Source organism: Canis lupus, chromosome 27 (assembly GCF_048164855.1).
Source record: "Canis lupus baileyi chromosome 27, mCanLup2.hap1, whole genome shotgun sequence".
NCBI classification, from domain to species: domain Eukaryota; kingdom Metazoa; phylum Chordata; class Mammalia; order Carnivora; family Canidae; genus Canis; species Canis lupus.
In genome coordinates this window covers 7,681,990-7,696,906 of record NC_132864.1, presented here as the reverse complement: position 1 = coordinate 7,696,906, position 14,917 = coordinate 7,681,990, and the positions used below count along the sequence as shown (strand labels likewise).

General features: G+C 51.4%; 2 long non-coding RNA genes across 3 annotated transcripts in view; one reads left to right on the top strand and one right to left on the bottom strand.

The window, feature by feature from the left end:
• The window catches only part of LOC140619145 (uncharacterized), a 44,111-nt gene that overhangs the window by 14,943 nt on the left and 14,251 nt on the right, over window positions 1-14,917 (bottom strand). For both annotated transcript variants that reach the window (XR_012019078.1, XR_012019079.1), the window contains exon 2: window positions 10,621-10,756. This is a non-coding gene — a long non-coding RNA (uncharacterized lncRNA). The remainder of the gene's footprint in view (window positions 1-10,620; window positions 10,757-14,917) is intronic.
• Window positions 12,217-13,932, top strand: LOC140619143 (uncharacterized). The gene is made up of 2 exons (XR_012019076.1): window positions 12,217-12,507; window positions 13,614-13,932. It is a non-coding gene; the product is annotated as an uncharacterized lncRNA (long non-coding RNA).

Below are 14,917 nucleotides of genomic sequence, written 5' to 3'. Positions count from 1 at the left end.
ATGCAAATTAAAACGACTAGGCATCACTGCACACCTACAGAATAGCCCAAGTCCAGAAAGTCCAGGACACTAACAACACCAATTTCTGGAGAGGACTTGGAGCAACCAGACCTCTCATTCAAGGCTGGTAAGAGTGCAGAATGGTGCAGCCACTCTGGAAAAGAGCTTGGTGGTTTCATTTATTTTTTTTAAGATTTATTTATTTCTAGATAAAGAGAGAGTGCCCACACAAGTAGGAGGAGGGGCAAAGGGAATTCGAAGCAGATGCAGAGCCCCACACGGGGCTTGATTTTACAATCCTGAGATCACGACCTGACCTGAACTGAAAATCAAGAGTTGGCCGTTTAAACTACTGAGCCACCTAGGTGCCCCAGTTTGCTGGTTTCTTAAAAAATTAAATATAGTCTTACCATAAGATCCAGCAAGCTCCCTGGTACTTACGCTATGGATTTGAAAACTTATGTCTACACAAAACCTGCACACAGATGCTTAGAGGAGCTTTATTCATAATTGCCAAAACTTAGACGCAACAAAGACATTCTTCGGTGAGTGATTGGACAAATTGAGGCACATACAGAAAATGGAATATTATTCAGAGTTAAAAAGAAATGAGCTCGAGCGTATGTCATCATGGTGGTCTAAGACACCCCTTAGAGGTTTTGTCCTCCTCCAATAATGAAAATTAACAAAGATCAACAAAACTGACAAATATTTAGCTACACTAACAAAAAAGAGAAGACTCAAAATCAGAAATGAAGGAGGAGACATTACACTAGACACCTCAGCAACAGAAAGGATCATCAGAGACTATTACAAATAATGAAGGCCACCAAGTTGGATAACACAGAAGAATGGATAAATTCCCAGAAACACACAACCTACCAAGGTTGACTCAAAAAGAATTTAAAACTACGAACAGATCAATAATAAGTAAAGAGATTCAATCACTGATCAAAAGCCTCTCAACACAGAGAAGCCCAGGACCAGATGACTTCACTGGTGAATTCTACCAAACATTTAAGGAGGAATTAACACCAATCTTTCTCAAATTCTTACCAAAAATTCAAGAGGAGGAAACACTCCCAAACCCATCTTACAAGGCTGGCATTCCCCTCACCAAATGCAGGCAAGGACAGGACAAGGAAACTATAGACCAAGATTCCTGATAAACACGGATACAAACTTCTCAACAAAGTGTTAACAAACCAAATCCAACAGCAAAGAATCATACATCATGGTCGACTGTGATTCATCCCTGGGATGCAGGGATGGTTAAAAAAAATACAAGTCCATAAATATGATACAGCACATTAAGAGAGCGAAGATAAAAATCACCCAATCATGTCAACAGATGCTGAAGACAATTTGGCAAGAATATAATATCCTCATGATAAAAAACCCTCAGCAAATTGGGTATAGAACATACCTCAACAAAGCAAAGGTGATATATGACAAGTCGACAGCTAATATCATATCCAATGGTGAAAGGTTAGAGCTTTTCCTCTGTGGTCAGGAACGAGACAAGAATGCTCACTCTCACCACTTCTTTTCAACACAACACTGGAAAGTCCTAACCAGAGCAATCTGGCAAGAAAAAGAAACAAAAGGCATCCAAATTGGAAAAGAGGAATAAAATTGTCTTTACAGGTGATATGATCTGACACATAGAAAATCTGGAGGACTCCAACAAAAAAACCTGTTGGAATTAATCAATGAATTCACTAAAGTTTCAGGACACAAAATCAACCCACAGAAATCAGTGTGTTTCTATACAGTACCAATGAAATATCTGAAAAAGAAATAAAGAGAACTTTCCCGTTCACAATGGTACCAAAACCAAGAATATACATAGGAATAAATTTAACCAAAGAAGTGAAAGATCTGTGCAGTGAAAACTATAAGACCTTGAAGGAAATTGAAGGCACAAATGGAAAGACATTCTGTGTTCATGAGTCAGAAGAATATTGTTAAAATGGCCACATAACTCAGGGCCATCTACAGATTGAAGGCCATCCCTAAAAAAACTTCATGTTATTTGTTCACAGAAACAGAAAAAAAAAATCCTAAAACTTGTATGGAACAACAAAAGACCCCTAAAAGCCAAAGCAATCCTGAGAAAAGAACAGAGCTGGAAGCATCACACGTCCCGATTTCATGTATAACACAAAGCTGTAGTCCTCAAAACAACATGGTCCTGACATGAAATTCAACACATTCACCAATAGAATAGAGAGTCCGAAATACACCCTTACATATACAGTCAACCAATATTTGAAAAGGGAGCCAAGACTGCTCAATAGGGAAAGGATGGTCCCTTCAGCAGTGCTGGGAGAGCTGGACAGCCACATGGAGCATGAAATTGGATCCCAGCTTATACCACTCACCAAATACCTTGAATTTCCTTAATGATGCATAATACCTGAAGCCAAGGAACTCCTAGAAGAGAACACAGTAGAGAAGCTCTTTGACATTGGTCTTGGAGATGATGCTTTGGATAAGCGAAAATTAAAAAGCAGGATTACAGCAAACTAAAAAGCTCTGTACAGCAAAAGAAAATCCACAAAATGCAAAGACAACCTACAGAACAGGAAAAAGTATTTACAAATCATACATCTGATGGGGGGTTAATATATCTAAAGAACTCATACAACTCATTGCCAAAAAAAGAAAACCAACTAAAAATTGGGCAGAAGAAGCAATAAACCCTTTTCCAAAGACCACATCCAGATGGCCAACAGACACATGAGAAGATGCTCAACATCGCTCATCATCAGGGGGATGCAATGAGATGTCCCCCACACCTGTTAGGATGGCCACTGTCAAAACCGGTGGGGATAGCAAGTGTGTTGACCATGGGGTGAAGAGGGGCCCCGGTGTACTCCTGCTGGGAGCTGAAACCGCTACTGCTACCATCGCAGTGGAAAATGATGGAGGGTCCTCAACAAATTAACAATAGAACTACCACATGGCCCAGCAATCCCAGTTCTGGGCGTGTTTCCAGGGGAAATGAAACAGGGTCTCAAAGAGATATCTGCACCCCCACGTTCATGAAGCATTACTCCCAGTAGCTGAGATACCTGTGTCCACGGATGGATGATGGAGAGACAAGATGTGGTATGTGTGCTATGGAAGGTTATTCAGCCTTGAGAAAAAAAGAAAACGATGCCACTCCCACCACACGGATGGACACGCAGGGCGTTGCGGCAAATAAAATAAGTCAGAGAAAGACAAATACTGTATTACCTCCCATATATGTGGACTCTTAAACCCCATCCACCCTCCAAAAACAAAACAAAACGAAACAAAAACTCAGAAGCAGCGAACTCAGAGGCAGAATGGTGGTTACCAGGGGCTCCCGGGCTGGGATGCGGGGAGAAGTTGGTCAAAAGGGCAACCTTCCAGTTATAAGACAGCCCAAGGAGCTGAGGTGAAGCAAAATCATAGTTAATACTATATAATAAACTTGTGAGTTGGTTGGAAGAGAGTAAATGGTACATGGTCCCCCCCACAGTCAATGGGAACACTGGGCTATGTAAGCGAAAGCGAACCCTTCCAGCAAAGTGTTTCACCTCGCACGTGATTCTGACTCATTAAAACTGGAAAAGGAAGAGACGCGGAGGAACGTGGCGAGCAGGTCACTCAGGGAGGGCAGCCCGACCGCATGGCTGCAGCCACAGGATGCGACTGTCTCTGTTGCCGGGGGTGGACGATGAACGGGGTCTCCAGGGCGGCGCGAGTGCTCCTTGTGAGGCCATCATCAAGGACCCCCTCTAGTACACACCGGTGTCCCAGCACGCCCGCGGGATGTCGGGAAACCGTGGGCTCTGGGGGGCGACCTGTCCTTGTAGGTGCAGTGGTAACTATGTCCTGATGGCGGGGATGCTGACGACGGGGAGGCTGTGCCCGGGGAGGGAGGACGTGGGAACCTCCGTACCTTCCTTTCGACTTTGCCGTAGACCCAAAACTGATTTTTAAAAACTTAATTATTTTTAAATAACGACTCACTTTTCATTTAAATACGTGAAATGCCTCCAAACAGCCCTGTTATTAAAAGCTAGACAAACACAACCACCGCCAAGGCTCTGACTCAGGCTCCCATCTGACGGCAAGGAGGAAGGCTGAAACATGTCAAAGGCCAGGCCAGCCCCCAGTGGTGACTGCCATGTGATCAGGAGTCTGAAGGAGACTGAACAGGACGCCTGGTCATGGGGGGGTCCCTCTGCCTCTATAAGTCACCTCCTGGAAACACTAACCAAATTCTCAACAGCAGCCTCTCCCCTCCCCAGGAGGGCCATGCGTGCAGGGCCCCCCGGCCTTCCTCTCCCTGGCTGTGTCTGAACGGGCACAGTCCCCCTGATGACACAAGCCTGGAGCCAGACTGGCCAAGGCCAGGGCGACCTTTCACAGCCTGCAAAACCCATGAGGAATTCAGGGGACAGAGGATGGGTGGATGAACCTCTGGAGACATGTGAAATCTGAGGTCCTGCCTCCATCCTGCCTGAGTCAGTCTCTGTTTCCACAAACTCCCCTCCCACCCACACCACCCCCGCCGTGACCCCCACAACGGCACGGTATTTGAGAAGCCCTGCTTTGCAAGACAGATGTCCCAGGACCTCTAAGGAGCCTGAGGTCCTGATGGGAGGCTGGTGGCCCTGGGGAAAGGGAGGTGAGGGCTTCCAGCACCCCCTCACCCCCATCCCCATCAAGGTGGACCTTGTTGGGACTCTGAATCTGCAGGGTGAAAGGGTCATTACAGTCAGGGGATGCACTGCCCCAGGAGGGAGGCACGCGGTCACTGACCCGACCTCGTCCCCAGGTGCCTGATGATCAGGGGACGGACAGGACGGCAGGACACGCCAGTGCCCTCTACCCTCCACCCTCCGCCCTCCGCCCTTCTGGGGAAGCAGCCCAGCCAGGCTGTGGGAGTTGGTGCCTGCGGTCGGTGGGGCCCAGGGCCAGGGGGAGACGCTGTCACAGGAGGACCCTGGCAGTTCTGCACCAGCTGACGGAAGACGGAGCCGGCTGCTCATCGTGCTCCTCTTGAGCCCCCAGCCCCGCTGGGCTCCTGCTCTGCACACTGGCCTCCCACAGGCCCGGCTCACCCCCCTGCAGCTCGGGACCCGCTGCACCCCTGCTGGCCCCCGAGGCTCGGAGTACAAGCCTCCACGTAAGTGAACCTGCTCCGTGGAACCAACGTGACCCGTGGAGGTGTCTGTGCCACCATCCCCCGCGACCTCCTGCCTCCATCTCCTTCTCAGGGTCAGGCGATGGGCCTCCTTCCTCTAAAGACCCCCAGACACACACAGCTGGTGGTCCTGCTAGGGGCTCGGGTATCCAGGACCTGCCTCTGGAATCGGGGCCTCCAGAGCCTGAGAAATGCACCCTGCTTCCCTCCCTTGGCCTTTCAGAGAGAATCAGAAACATGACTTTCATTTTAGAAATTAATATTCAAAAAAAGAAATTAATATTCATTAAAAATCTAATAATATGGATTTATGATTGCATTAGAGGAGAAATTAAGGGAATAAATAATCTAAAGTCTAAAGACTGCAATGTCCTTAAGCAGAAATCTGTCCAGCTTGATTTTTATGCTTCCTAATGACTTATTTAAATAAAGATGCTCAGCCACCTGAGGTCTTCTCTACAAACCCCAAGTGTAGCGCCCCAGCCCCTCAACTGGGTGGGGGCTCTCACAGGTAGCACTGGGCAGGAGGCAGGTGGGACACAGTTCCCACCCCCCAGGAGAGTCGGTTCCTGAGGCATGAAGATCAGGTGACCCTCGAGGGCTCCCAGGCAGGCCCCCAAGGATGTTCTGGGGCCCTCACCTGAGAACCCTCCCCAGACCCCTTCTCCCCACCCCTGTGGGGCCTCTTCCAAGCTGGAGCGCTCCTGGCCTGGTCAACAGAGCTCACAGATCATCCCAGCCTCTAAGCTGCCCTGGGGTCACCGTGAGCAGCCGGGAGTGGGTGCTGGGATCACTTCCTGGAGGCATCTGGGGCTCCCTCCTTGCCTCGGCCTCCAGGTGGATGGGCTCCCCCTGGGGAATAGGTTTGACTTCCCACATGGCATGCAGGGTCTGGGGGCCTCTCCTGAGACCTGGACTGGGTCCTGCCATCTCTGCGTCTGTCTACCTGCCAGCACAGGGAGCAGCGTCAGCTTCCTGAGCACCCGCCCTGTGCACCTGAGCACCTTCTCCGCCCAGATACCTGCCCCCAGGTCCCTGTCCTGCCTCGGGGGTGAGGCCGAGGGGGGGCTGCCCAAGGGACAGGGTTCTCTAGGCCTCCTCCCTCCCCTTCCCCACGTGTGCTACAGGGACTGGGGGGCCCGGTTGACCTGAGCTCTGGAATCAGAAACCAGCTGGATGCCGTCCCTGCCCAGGGGTGGGGTGCAGGATCCAGGACAGAGACAGAGACCCCTGCCCTCCCAGAGCCCTGCCTGCATGGAGCAGGGGCCTAGGCCTGGGGCTCTCAGACCCCAGAGCAGCTGCAGAGGCAGGGGGTCCTCCATCCCCATCCCAGACCCCGAGGCCACCTTGGCAGGGAGGGCCCAAAGCTTTCCAGGTGCCACTGCACACATTTCTCATCAGGGAAGCCTCATGGGGACCTGGTCGGGGCCAGCCTCTCCCCGAGGACCAGGCCTCTGACTGCAGGTCAATCAGCCATGTCTGCTCGGATCCTCCTGGTGACGGGGAGCTCACCACCCCTGGGGTAGCCTCCCACGGGACTGTGGGAAACACCTCCCTGCTGGCCCAACTCTGCAGAGAGCACTGCTCCCTCTGCACCCCCTCTGCCTGCTTTCCTGAGTCTGGTATCTCCAGCTGAGCCCCCACCCCAGCCGCCCCTGCTCCCAGAGACCCCCAGCCTTGAGCAGGCAGGTGCCCCAGGACTCCTGCTCCCCTCTACCTGTCCCCACAGAGCCCCTCCCCTCGCCCCTGCAGCCTCAGGCCAGAGCAAACTGCCCACCCCAGGCCCCAGGCAGGGCTCCAGAGAACAGATCAGAGGGAGGGGTGGGGCTGAGAGGGATCCCGCCAGGTGCCAGGCTGGTTCTCTGCCTGCTCCTGAGCTCTAACCTGCCGCCACCTCCCTGGTGGTTCATGACGCAAGGGAAGGACTGACCCTCAGCCTGGGGTCTGCGCTCTGCTGCCCCCGACGTGCAGCCTCCGGGGTGGGTCTAGGGAGCAGGTCACCCTGTGACTCCAATCTCAGGCTGGGCCCTGAGAAAGGAGACCTGCTCTACCCTCCTGAAACCTCAGAGCCCCACCCTACCAAGGAGCTCGATGAGCCCTCCTGACGTTCACCCTCCTCCGTCTGCTGCTCACACCTGCAGTTCAGGTCACAGAGCAGAGCACACACACCTGCCGTGCGTCCTCGGGCTGAGCCGTGGGTGTCACGTGGCCCCGACTCACACTCGGGGGCAGTTATTGCCAAGCCAGTCACCTGGGGTCTCAGGCAGTTGTGCATGAAGCCCAGGGACACACTTCCTGCCCCTTGGCCAGCCCTGAGTGCCCCAGGAGCAGAGGGCAGGGGCTTGGGGACCAGGTGTCCTCTGGGTGTTGAGCCACGGCTGGTACAAACCCCAGTCTCTGCCGTCCCACTCAGCCCCGTTCCTGCAGGCAGAGACATAGTCTGAGTGTGACAGCAGGGGACACATCATCCTCCCTCCCAGGAGACCTCGGGCCCCAGGCCTGCTCCCCATCAAGTCCGTGGGCTCAGACCCCCGAGGGCAGCTCTCCTGGGGCCTCACCTGGGGACTCGGGGTATGGGGGGAGCCTCTGCTTCTGAGAGCCTCCCCTGGGGGATCTCACCTGGGGGAAACTCATCTGGGGGTTCTCAGAGGCCTGGATTGTGGGAAGGGGCCTGAACCCTCCTGGCTGCTCCTGAGGTGCAGGTAAGAGCATCTGGGACTCTGCAGGCCTCTCACAGTGACCACTGACCCCAACTCACTCCCCATCTGTTTCGCTTGGTGTTGGGGTTCAGGGGCCTGGGCACCGCAGTTACCGGTGGGGCCGAAGACCCATCCTCAGGGCCTGGGAGGAGTGCTCCTCCCTTCAGGCCTTGCTGCCTGGGCTCAGTGTCTCGGGCCCAGGCGGCCTTGTGCTCACAGGACAGTGGACAGCAGACAGCGCAGCTGAGGGTGGGAGGGCCGGCACCTGGCCTAGGGCTCATGTGGGGCAGGAAATACTCCCCCACTCCCCGTCTGAGTCCTGGCTGAGGCCCTCCTGAAAGGCAGATGAAGCAGAGAGCAACCAGGAAAGCTCAAGAACACTCATGCGGACAGTGCAGCTGAGGGTGGGAGGGTTGGCACCTGGCCCAGGGCTCAGGTGGGAGTTCATCCACCTGCTGACGAAGGACAGTTTGTCTGCAACTGATTCACAGGCGGGGAAGGAGTCCTGAACTGAGTCTCTAGACTGGAGCCGGTGCTCCTGGCTGAGAACCACGGGCCTGTGGGCAGGGAGGGGCCCAGAGCACCTGCTCCAGGTGGTTCATAGCAATCCCTGATGGAGTTGGGGCCAGTGCAGGCCCAAGGTGCTTGGGAGACCAGTGCAGGCACAGTGGTGGGCTGGGGACCACCAGGTCAGTATAGACACAGCTGGGGAGATGGGAGACTACCGAGTGTAGACAGAGCAGATCAGTGTAGACAGAGTAGGGGATAGGGGGAGACCACTGAGTCAGTGTAGACACAGCGAGGAGAAGGCAGAGACCATCAGATTAGTGTAGACACAGGGAGGGAGGTGGGGAGACCACCAGGTTAGTGTAGACACATTTAAACATGAAGGAGATTCCCCTGGTCAGCGTAGATAGTGATGTTGAGCATGTGTCTCCCAGGCTCTGTGGCTGGTGCACAGAGATGTCTGTATTCACTTGCTGCCCCTCATCTGCAAATCTCCTTGTGAGAACCTAGGTTGTACCTGGGAGAAGCTCCACCCCCACGTCCCGGGGCTGATACAAACCCCAGTCTCTGCCGTCCCACTCAGCCCCGTTCCTGCAGGCAGAGACATAGTCTGAGTGTGACAGCAGGGGACATCTGCTCCACTCTGACTTGTCCTTCGAGGGCACAAGGGACCATTGTGTCCCTTCTCCTCCGCCTCCTCCTCCGGCAGTGCCAGGACATTTGGGTCTCTATCTACGTTTCCTTTCATCTTTCTACCGAGAGTTTCCTCTGTGACCTTTCTTTCCAATACTGAGCTTACAGGAACTGCACTTAAATGGGGCCAACATTCTTGTATTTAATAATTCAAAGCTCAGCCATGCTGTCGGGCCCAGTAATTTAGTGACAGAGGGGAGGCACAGGCTGCTTTCACCAGTAGATTATGTTTTGCTTTGACACTGAAGCATCCTTGCCTCTGTGCAAGGACGCCGTCCTTCCTAAAAATAGCTATGACTTTTACAAGGCTGTTTAACGCTCCGAGCTAATATGACAGCGTGAGGACAGTTCCTGTGATGATAGCTGTCCTTGCACTTATAAATTCGCAGGATGTTTACCATTATATATGACTATTACCCAAGGACGCCACTCTCCTACCACTGCGGGTGATGGAAGGCTCTGCCCTAATGGCCCTGAAGACCCCTGCCCTGCCCGAGGCGGGTAGAGCAGGCTGGCGTTCGGGCATGAACCAGGGACCTGTTTCCCCTCCTGTGGTTTGCAGACCACCTGCATCAGAAGTAGCTTGTCAGAGCAGCGGGAGCCTCTAACTGCAGATCTCTGTTCCCTGAATCTTTGCTCTGAATGCTCTGTAAGAAAGGCCGTGGGAGCCCTCCAGGTTAATACTTTCCACTGTCCCTGGGAGTTACATGCTCTAAGCTTTGGGACTGCAGGAGTAGAGTATGTTCTGTCTCCGCAGATGCTTCTTCATGTTGGCTCATCCCTTCAGGAGTTGTGCTGTATTTTATTGCAAGTGCTGACCTCTGGAAGTCCGCTTACAGGTTCAGACACCCCGAGTCCACTTCTAACAGGAGGAGGGGACAGGTGGGGAGAGAGAGGAGACCTTGGGAATGGGAAATGGGGCTGGTGTGAGCCAAGGCCTCATATTCAGAGGCTGTGAGCCCCACTTTGAGCCCTGGCTCCTCCAGGGTGAGGGGCCTCATCTCTGATGGTTCACACTTTCTTTGGGGCTCTGGTTGGGATCTGAGGGCAAAGAATAAGCACAGTGCTTCACATGCACCGTTTAATAAAGACGTTGTTTTCAGGGCTCTGGCAGGGTACAGGGAACCTGTCAGGAATGCGGACACAGGGACTGAGTAAGGGCAGGAAGCCCAGGGTCCAGGGAGGAGAGGGGGAGCCCAGGGAGGACAGCGGTCCTAGAGGGATGCAACACTGCCTATCAGCTGAACCCAGTGGAGGTAGCCATCAATGGCAGTTATGGATGCAGAGCCCTGGGGTCAGATTACCAGAGCAGTGAGTCTGTGTTGCCAGCATGTGCAGAATGACCAGCTCACTTGGTCAGGTGGTCTCCCTCCGAAGCTTTATCCTCAAGCTGGGGGCTTGTGCAGAGCAAACATGTGAAGGTAGGTGCAGGGCATGGAGCCTGATGCTAGGTCCATGCATTCGTGATCATTGAGGCCCCACTGCTCTGTGTTTACCTTGACCACTGGTCCATGCAGGTAACAGTTTCAGACTCACCACGTTGACTCTTTGGGGTTGCTGACACTCAGCAAATGTGAGTGCCACACACTCAGAGAATGTGAGGAATTCCTTGCAGCGTTTTCATTGCACAGCCCCGTTCATGACTCAACTATTCCACAGTGCCAACTCTTCCCTGAAAAGTCATAAAGTCAAAGTTGGTGGGGTGGAGAAAGAAGTATCATATGGGTTAATTCATTAGAGCGTAAGTGGGGTCATTTCTGATGATTAGCAAGGTCGACCAGCAGCACATAGGAGAGGGAGTCCCATTGCTGCAGGGAGATCACGGGGGATCTTGGGCAAGCACCTCTTCCATCCTCCCCTCCTTTCTTTCATGGAAAATGGGGCTAAGACTGAGTCCCGACTCTGGAATTTTATGGGCAAATAGAAACAGGACATATGGGTTGAAGATGTGTGGATAGTGAAGGGGAGTTTGTGCCAGAGGAGACCATCTCCCTGGGGACATAGGAGATTCTTGAGTGCACGTTTGATTTCCAGTATACAGAAGGTCCACCCAAGGAAAGATCCACTTTGATTTTTGGTACATAAGATGTGCAAGAGTATTAGCAACTTCATAAGTAAGTATGGGTAAAAAGGAGCATTTCATAAATGATGGATTTTGATCGCAACATGAGATATATTTCTCTTATTTTCTTTTTTCTAGATTAGTGGACTATCACTAATGTTACAGAACCCAGATTCCCAGTGTGCTGAATTTTATAAGCAAATCATCTGATTTCCTCCCTTTGTTGGGCAGAGTGGGAGGGCATCCCCAAAAGAGCCTCGAGGCAGATGCTGAAAGTCAGGGCCTTAGCCTCATCCTCCTTTGTAGCTCTGATGAGTGGCCTGGGACTACTCACCCCAAATCCACTCAAAAACCTGCTTCCTGGCAGAGGCTGCGGGCAGTTCTGTGAGACAGGCTTCTTTGCTCAGAGTGTAGTGCAGGCTCCAAACCCACACCTCCCATGGGGCCTCTCCTGGCCTCAGCTAATGAAAAGGAAGCTCCCTCCCTCGCTTCCCTTTGCCCAGGGTCACACACCCATCATCAGATGTCTTTATTTAGAGAGTTCTCCTGCCCAGGCCTGTTCCCAGGGCAGGATGGTATTGATGTAAAATCCATCATTTAATGGGCCTAGACACTTAATCAATGAGGCAACATGGAGCTCCATGTGATTCAGAGGTGCCAGGAGTGCAGGAAAGGCTGGAAGAGCATCCAGAGTGGGCAGAAGGGTAGTTTTTATTTTTAATCCTAAAACATTCAGACTCCAGCAATTAGTTTATTCCATTTATGTCAGCATTGCAGCAGAATCCCACTGCAACTGGAGTATTTGCACATGTATTCATTCAATAACTCCACATTCATTCCATAAATATTTCCATGCCTATCACACACCAGGCACATCCTAGATGCTGGCAAGAGTGCTCTCCCTGGGTTTATATTCTTGTGATGAAATAATGATGGCGGTGATGATTATAGTGATTATGATGGTGATGGTGATGATGATAGTGATGATGATGATGATGATGATGATGATGGTGATGGTGATAATGGTGGTGATGATGGTGATTGTGATGATGGTGATGGTGATGGTGGTCATAGGAACAGCAGCAGCAGAAGCAACAGAGGAGCAGCCATACAAACAAATACCTACATATCACTTATATGCACCAGACACTGTACTAAACACCTCACATGCATTAAATCACCCAAGTGATGCCATAGCACCTGAGGCAGGTGCTCCATTACCTCAACTGATAACTGAAAACAAGACACAGTGAGGCCAAGTCACTTTCCCAAGGTCACACAGGAAGTGGTGATGCTGACACTCAGAGAAGGCATCTGGTTCTGGAATCAATGGACTTAGAAGCTACACTCTAAACAAACAGGCAAGTAATCTAAGTGACAAATCTGTGAAACAAATGAAATAGGGTAATGTGAATGCGACTTGGTGTGGGGAGATTGCATTAGACAAGAGGTCAGGGAAGGCATCTCTGAGGAGGTCACATGAGTTGAGACTGGAAGGACAGGGTTTGTGGGAACAGTGTTCAGGAAAGCAGAAAAGCAGGTACAAAGGCCCTAAGGTAGAAGTAAACATGCCATGTTCAAGGAACAGCAAGAAAGTCGGAGGGGCTGCAGCAGAATAAACAAGGGGATGATGGACACTGAATTAAAGAGGCAGGCAGGGGCTACGCCATCCAGGTTGTGGGACACAGCATGGTGCTTTCTTTTTTAAAAAATATTTTATTTATTCATTCATGAGAGACACACAACGAGAGAGAGACACACACGCATACACAGGCAGAGGGAGAAGCAGGCTCCATGCAGGGAGCCTGACATGGGACTCGATCTCGGGTCTCCAGGATCACGCCCTGGGCTGAAGGTGGCGCTAAACCACTGAGTCACCCAGGCTGCCCAAGCATGGTGCTTTCATAAGTGGATGAGAAACTGCTGGAGCAAGACGCCTAGTTGGCTCAGTGGTTGAGCATCTGCCTTTAGCTCAGGTCATGATTCTGGGGTCCTGGGATCAAGTCTTGCATCAGCCCTCCCTTCCCCCACAGGGAGCCTGCTTCTCCTTCTGTCTATGTCTCTGCGTCTCTCTGTGTCTCTCATGAATAAGTAAATAATCTTTTTTTAAAAAAGAGAGAAACACTGGAGCCATTGCAGGGACATACGTCACTCATTCCATATTAAGCCATCTAGGATGCCAAGTCTGGACCATGGAGGGAAGTAGGGAGTATTTAGGGTGTTCTGGGGGATGGATATTGTTTATAAGTTTTTAAACAAACTTTTTTCAGTGAGCAAGATCCTTGTCTGACATTATCACGTCTTGAAAGATCACTTTTAACAACCCATTCCCAGTAGCTAGCTCCCTGACCCATCCTAGCACACTATTTTGCAATTCAAGGAAAATGTTCATTTGAGTAGGTTCCCAAAAGCCTGGAGCTGGGAAATTAGGTCCAATTCATGCTTTTACATAATTCTCTCCATGCAGGTCTCAATGGCACCAGAAAAGCCATGGTGTTCCCCTCCCAGGCCAGCAGGAGACTTTGTGCAGAATTTATAAAGAGGGAGCTTTGCCTGCAAGGAATTGTCCCAGGCTCCTGGGAGCCTGCGTCAGTCCACACCTCTGCAGGCAGCACCAGCTGGCAGAGGCTGGGTGGGCTTTATTATCATGGGCAAGGCTGCAAGTGAACATCTCCTTCCCTCACTCCTGCAAGGAAATCCCCACTCAGAGGAGGAGAGCAGAGATGAGAGAGAGAATAGAAAGCCCACACACTCCCGAGGTCTACAATAAACTCCTCTCACATTCACAGGCTTTAGTTTTCACTTCAGCCAGTTTGAGTTGGAATTCTGTCACTTGCTGTTGAAATGGGCCTGAACTAGTACAGTTGCCAAAAAAAAAAAAGAAAGAATTAGCTAAAACACAGCAAATGGCAGGAGGGAACGCTCACTCTTTCAAACTGACAGTTTCCATGTGGTTGATGGAAAGAGAAATTGCTTCTTGTCCAAAGTGGGTCATTGCTGCTGCAGCCAACCGAGAATCTGGCTGGTCCCTGGGGGCCACCTGGGGCCTCCTGAGAGACTGGAGACCAGGTGGGCTCCAGGGAATCTAGCAGGGCAGGCGACACTGGTTTTCCACTCTCCGTGTTCCCACTAATGGTCTTTCTCAACACGGCCAAGATAAACTCTCATTCACAGGTTCATTAGCCCCCTGCTATTCTGAGTTTATTGGATGGGCTATCCTGTGGTTTTAGAGCCATCGGGGATTGTGGATGCTGAATTAGGCCCATGCCATCACTATAGCCAGCCCTCCAGGGATTTGGGAATGCTTCTCACCAGCACCCAGAATGTGGGGCTGGGCCTGAGCCCCAGGTCCCATCACCAGAACTGGCCATCATGAGGGTCTGCTGTCACCTAGCCTGTTCTGTGCATGTGGGGATCACGTTTCCTACCTGCATCCTACAGACACACACCAGATAGAGGGAAGAGGGCCATGCATGGGGCTCCTCTGTCCAAGCCAATGTGGATTCACTGCTCTCCAGGGAAGGAGCCTATATTATTGCTCAGTCCATGAGAGCTTAGGGGGAAAGACCCATGAGGATCTTTGAGTCAAAAGAGAGAGACTTGTTGATCCTTAGGATGTGTGACCTGATGAGATTGGAGAAGCTTGATCTCTTCCATCTAGACCTTGGCTTCTGCCCCCATTAAAATAAAGTAATCAACTCATTCAAACATTCAATAAATATCCAGGGGCAGCGTTCTTCTGGACACCAGGTAAGAAGCTCCCACAGAGCT